General features: G+C 44.9%; 1 pseudogene; it reads left to right on the forward strand.

Annotated features, from left to right (window-relative positions):
• The first annotated feature begins 500 nt into the window (after positions 1–500).
• On the forward strand, positions 501–1,420 carry LOC119298600 (annotated as a pseudogene).
• The last annotated feature ends 5,319 nt before the right edge of the window (positions 1,421–6,739 follow it).

A 6,739-nucleotide genomic window follows, 5' to 3' on the forward strand; every position in this document is an offset into this window, starting at 1 on the left:
AAGGTTGTGTACAAAAGACCTAAAGTGGTCGTGCTATTCCCCAGACCCTGCGCTGTGGGAGCTACGTGCACCAAGCTGCCCTTTCTTATTTACAAGTTGTGGATTAATATGGAAGGTAACACATCATATATGTGGTTGATCTCATGTGACCTGTCGGATCTTAGGACTGGTTAGATGAAGAATACTCATCTGTAGGATTCTCCAACAGAATGACTTTGTCACAATATATCTCTAATAAAAATTATTTTACATCTATGAAGGACTGGAAAAAACAGCACAAAGATAGTCTTGATTTTTATATATGTATTCATTCTTATGCTAGTGTAATCATTCCAAGTCGTTCCGATCTAAAAGAGATGTATTATCCCATGCAACAACAACTGGGATTTGTCAATCTATTGTGGTTAAAGTGTTGATTTGCTTTTTGGTCGTTTGCGTTTAGTAAATCTAATGAAAGCCTTTTGTCTAAGATGCTAATGTTTTGTGTGATCATTGAACAAATGCAGATCTTTGTCAATATACTCCATGGCAAGACTATCACTCTCAAGGTGACAGGATCAGATAAGATCTATGATGTCAAGGCTAAGATTCAGGCAAAGGAGGACATCCCTGCATGCCATCAGAGACTCAAATTTGGAAACGAGTTGCTGGTGGGCAGGTGCACCCTAGAGCATTACAACATGGAGGAGGAGTCTACCCTCACCCTTGACCTCGTCCCCCAAGGGATGCATATCTTTGTCAGGACATTGACAGGCAAAATCATGACAATTGAGGTTGAGAGAGAAGATAGCATATACAGTGTGAAGGCAAAGGTTTTCGACGAAACCGGCAATACCCCCAAGCAGACAACGTCTCATCTTTGCTGGGCATGGGCTGGAGGATGGCCGCACCTTGGTTGACTATAACGTGCAAAATGAATCTACCCTTCATGTTGAGTCGTGCCTCCGAAGAAGACGCGGGATGTATTTTTGTCAAGCACTTGACTGGGTTGACCGTCACTTTTCAGGTTTATGGAGATTATACCATTTTTGGTGTGAAGGAAAAGGTTTCTGATGAACTCGGCGTTTGTACGAGCCAACAACGTCTCATGTTTGATGGGAATCAGCTGGAGGGTGGCCGCACCTTGGATGACTACAACGTGCAAAATGATTCAACCCTTGCTCTTGTGCTGCGCTTCCCTTGTCCGAAAGGTCATATATACATCTCGGTAAAAACGGTAACTGGGAAGAGCGTCATTGAACATCTGTTTACACACCGAAAGACCATTGGCGACAACATAAAAGAGCGGATTTACTCCGAGTTGGGCATTCTCCCGGACCACCAGCAGCTCTCTGACGAGCGCGGCCGCCCCCTGGTTGAAGAGTTATGCCATCCGCGCACCACCGTTCTTCTGCAGATCTGTCCTCCTGGTGGTCAGTGAGATGGATGCCATGGCTGTAGGATCGATGCATGCAACGTTCTATCCAGTGTGACCTGAATCGCCCATGTGTAAGTTCATCCAGCTTGTACGTGTGTGATATGTGCCACTCGGTCATGAAATCGTCTGTTTCGTTTGGTGCAGGAGCGAGAGCTCAAAGTACTTAATAATGCCATCGTGTGACGCTTGAGGTGTGGTTTGCCTAAGAAACTAGATGACTCCCGGCATGCATTGTTGCGGAAAATATTGCCTAAAATTGATGTTTTACTATGCAAACTAAGCCCTAAGAGAGTTAAATGCACAAAACCATCACTTTCCTGTCACGATTAGTGAAAAATCACCACTTTACAATTTGTGACATTTCACACCGAACCAAATTTCTATTACAAGGGTGTGGAATCGCTAACCGAGCTTTCGAGAGATTGCAACTTAAGTCTATAAACTTGGTCAAACATAAGCAAGTTTGACTTGGGACATACCTAGCACTTTAAATATTTTGAAATGGAGGAAGTACACAGTACCAAATACATAGGATAATTTGTAGGCAAATGCAGTAAACCCAGGTCTTATTCACCATCAGGATCTGCTGCCATCAGCCATGCATCCAGCGAGCAAACTCGGGAATTCAGCGACATCGCTTCATCTGCTCCAAATGAGATAATTCTCACATTATTACTGCATTTGCTTTCATTAATTGCGTAGATAAGTTAATAAAAGACTTGCCTACATCCCCTCAATGATTCAAAACATCTCCTAGGATGAAGCAAAAGCCATCCAACAATTTGGTTTTACACAGAATTTTAAATCAGGTTCCACGGTTGTTTCCTCTTTGGAGATGTAGTAGGAAAAGGCATAATGCAGCCGCATGTAAAATGATTTCCTGACCCTTAGGTACGTCGAAATTCATAATCCCTAGAGCGCGATAACAGCAAAACCTAACAGTTTGAGATGCTTGCCCGGGTGCAGCTGCATATATAACCATCAACCAAACTATCTGAGTATGTTGTTGCTGCTACTACGCCACTGCTACTATTTACTACTGCTGCTGCTACCAAAATTGCTTCGAGCCACTCCAGCGACTGTTTCACTGACTGACATATCCGTAGTACCACACACAAACGATTGGGCAAGCATGGAGAGTAAATTGCATAAAACCACCACTTTGAAGGTTAGGTTTGCGAAAAACACTACGTTGCATTTTTTTGGCAGAAAACAACCTGTCTTGTGTAATCATTTAGGTCTGCCAAAAAAATGTAACGTAGTGTTTTTCGCAAACCTAACCTTCAAAGTGATGGTTTTATGCAATTTACTCCAAGCATGGACGAATATCCATCACACGGGAGAGAATACTGCGCCGACACTCTTCCGGTGACCACGGCATCCGCCAAACTCACTGGTGAACACCGGGAGGAGGACAAACCTTCAGACGGAGGCACGACTCCCTCTCGACGCCGTAGTCAGCCAAGGCGCGGCTGTTCTCCTCCAACCGCTTCAATCCAGACCAGAGCTCCTGCCTGGCTGCTGGGACGCCCTCCCTGGCCTCAATCTTCGCCTTCACGTCCGCAACGGTGTCCAATCTCTCGAACCTGACGCGGACCAAGTTGCCAGAGACATCCATGTGAATGTACTTTCCCGACGACTGGACGAAGATGTTGACAGTTGAGTCGCTTTTTATGTTGTACTCCGCCAAGGTGCGGCAGTTCTCCAGCTGCTTGCCGGCAAAAACGAGGAACTGCTCGTGTGGAGGCAGGCCCTCCTTCTCCTGAATCTTGGCCTTGACACTCTCGATCGTATCTAACGCATTGACCTCCAGAGTGATCTGCTTGCCAAAGATATCATCGATGACGGCGATCCGCATCTGCTGAATGAGCCCGCCAAACATCAGCAAATAATCTTTAGACATAAAACCACCTTTTTTTAAAGCCGTCGTTATTTGTTCCATCGGGCCACCTAAAAAGGATTTTGTACTCATTACAGGGCTACACAATACAGGTAATGAAGACAGCCATCATCTGATCTCACTAGTTCCAGAAAGATTTTTCTGGAAATCTTGGTAAATAAAATCTTGGTGGCAGTTAGGCACATGGCTGCAGGTGGGATTGCAAATGCATCATAATAAATAAAATTACACATTTGGAAAGATATGTAGGAGCCCAAGTTGGCCGCCAAGGACCTCCATCCCTGGAAATATGTATGGTATGACTCTACTAGATATTAGAGATTAACAGATGTATTTTTTACGAGTTAAAATATCTTGGAACATGCAAGAATCAACAAAAATTGTTGCAATTCAGAATATTGTCCTTAATTTCGCTGGTGGCTACCAAAATATTTCAATAATTTGTAAGATTTAGTATCAATCACTGGACAGAAACAAGTGGAAGACAGACAATGTTAGGTATCGAAATGGAATAAACAAATTTTCAGGTGATAAGATCGTAGGAGGGTGAGAAGAACTACAAATTTTATGTGAAATGTCAATGCATCTTTGCTCGTGCCAACAAAGTCATATCCACTAAGTTGGACAACAAAAATAAGGTCACTGTGAAAAAGAATCCTAAAACAGGACAACCAAAAGGAACACCAAGACTTAGCAAAGATGGATATTAACAAAATCAACTACTAGCAGATCTACTTGATAAGCACAATAATATTGTCCATTGACTATATATGTACGCATGGGAAGATAGGGTCATCACCATTCACCAACAAATAACACATACAGAAATAAAAGTTTGTTATGAGTTGTCCATATACTTGGGAATGAAGTGCTTACGCTTGCATTTGGTAAGGAGGCACACTTGCGCTTAAGAGTCGTAGATTGTCCAGCTTTGAGTTTCTGGATATCTTTGTCCTTGGCAAAGGGGTGCGTTTCATGAAGCTTACTCACAGGAGGAACCACCAACTTATTTTTCAAAGCATGTGCTTCTGCCTGTGATCTGCGAATCTCACTATCCTTATTTCTAGCTGCCACCCAGCGCTCCTCTGCATTCTTCTGAAGCTTGTGTGTTGCTTCAATAGCTTGTGCTCTTTCCAATTCCTTTATCTGAAGTGTCGCAGCAGCGTTGTCCTTTTCTCTTGCCTGCAATTGGTTCGAAACGAAATCCTTTTCAGCAAGTAACAAAGAAACTTCATTATCCTTATTTGAGCACAGGGTCTGATAACCTTGCTTCAATTTTATTAGCTCTGCTCTTAAACCCGCCGCGGTGTGCTCATGGTCTGCAGTTTTTTCATTAAGCCCGACACAAGTTCCAACTTCCTCCAGGTGTATCTAAACATTACAGACAGACACGCACGGATGCAGAACAAGGAATAAGAAAACCAACCAGTGACACCCACACAAGCTGGACTGAAAGCTTTTGAGGTAATTTAGTACCTTGAGTTCTGAGTTTTCAATGCCAACAAGAGCTTCGCAGAATCTTGCATCCTCCGAATCACTCTCTAGCAGTTCTGCATTGCATAAAGAAGGCAGCAATGACATGCCATAAGTAGCAACATTTCAGTGTTATCTTCGTTCATGACAACTGACATTTAGCAGGGCAACAGACAAGGTGACAGCATGATAAATTTAACAAATCAATTTCTCAAGCAACACAAATACTAGTTCCTGTAAATTCCGTCCAAAATATCCTCAGGCAGAAAGGGGCAGAGAGTATTCTGACACTGACCGGCGAGCTTGGGGCTGCCCCCAGGAAGCAGCTCCCCGCAGGCTGCCTCCCACCTGCTCCTGCTCAGCTCCACCTTCCCGTCGGTCCGGGAGGAGAAGACAACACAAGCCAGCGGCATCAGGCCGGCAAAGAGAAACCCTAGCTAAAAAAAAGGACAGGAGCTAGAGGAGCAGAGTGGTCCGATGAATGAATCACCTGGTGGAGGCGCGCCTGGTTGATCTTGTCGCGGGCGTCCCAGAACTCGTGCACGTTGGTGATGGCGTGTGCGATGGCCATTCTTCTCCTCTAGGGACAGGACCCAAGAAATCACATAAAAATACAGTTCGGTCTCTGAAGACACTGTCAACCTCGCCACTCTTCACTGTGGTGGTGCAGTCGATACCAAGCCATATCCATCCACGATGACGTGTGCGATCGCCATTCTTCTCCTCTAGGGCGTCGGCCTGAAGTTTTGTGTCTCTCGTTCCACCGAAATCCACCTACTTGTGTTGATCGGCTTCTTCTGGCGCCTCCTTGGGCGGTGCTTTGGGCGGGTGCAACGCTTGACGGGGTTCACCTCGGGTTCTTTACGACGCCGTCGATTTTTACCGTTTCCACATGCTGCATTTAAACGGTAAGATTTCCTGATTTAGGTGGCCATCCTCAAACCTAGGGGGTGTAAGGATCAATGTCATGCCATGGGAGTTGTTGATGTTTTATGCACGTGTCATAGGCCATTGTTTGTGATTGGTCTTTGACGAGATTGATCTCTAGGGTTGGGAGATGGGGCACCGGTGAAAGCATTGCACGCCAATGGTCATGCCAATGACTACGACGTCTTCGGGGGCCGCTTCCCTCCTTGTAGGTGTCACCACGGTTGCCCTCCTCCTTCAAACTCCATACGTGTGTATGTTGTTGTTGGCTTGTCCAAGATGTTAAGTTGAGTTAGTGGCGGACCTGAAGGTGCTTGCCAAAGACTTGTGCACGTTGTCAGGAGCAAACAAGCTTCTTTAGTCTAAGTACTTAGCTTGGCTTTGCTTGTTCCTTTTGTTTTAGGTTATCCATGTCTATAATCTCATAATGAAAATTTTAGCAAGAAGACTGCAACCTTGGCTCAAAAAGCTTGTCCTACCAACCCAGAGTGCATTCATAAAAGGAAGAGCCATCCATGACAACTTCCTGTTTGTTAAAGGAATGGTCAGATCCCTTTATTTGAAGAAGATTCCCTCAATCATGATCAAGCTCGACATAGACAAGGCATTTGATAGCGTCTCTTGGGAGTTCTTGATCGACATTCTCGCGGCAAAGGGATTCAACCTCAAGTGGAGAAATTGGATTTCTTCCATGCTTGCTTCGGCCTCAACCAGAGTCCTTGTTAATGGGGAATTGACTGACTACATCGTGCACCATAAGGGCCTGAGGCAGGGAGACCCTCTATCGCCTCTATTGTTTGTGCTCGTGATGGACGTCCTTGATGCTATGATTCGTGCAGCAGTTGATGCCCAGGTGCTCCCACCCCTCGGGCGAAGCCTTCCTTCAGTCAGAGCCTCATTTTATGCAGATGATGTGATGATCTTTGTCAGACCAAACTATCAAGAAGTCAATGCTGTAAAGAAGATCCTCGATATTTTTGAGGATGCTTCTGGCTTAAGGACTAACTACACCAAAAGTAGCT

The sequence above is a fragment of the Triticum dicoccoides genome, chromosome 5A (assembly GCF_002162155.2).
Source record: "Triticum dicoccoides isolate Atlit2015 ecotype Zavitan chromosome 5A, WEW_v2.0, whole genome shotgun sequence".
Classification (NCBI taxonomy): domain Eukaryota; kingdom Viridiplantae; phylum Streptophyta; class Magnoliopsida; order Poales; family Poaceae; genus Triticum; species Triticum dicoccoides.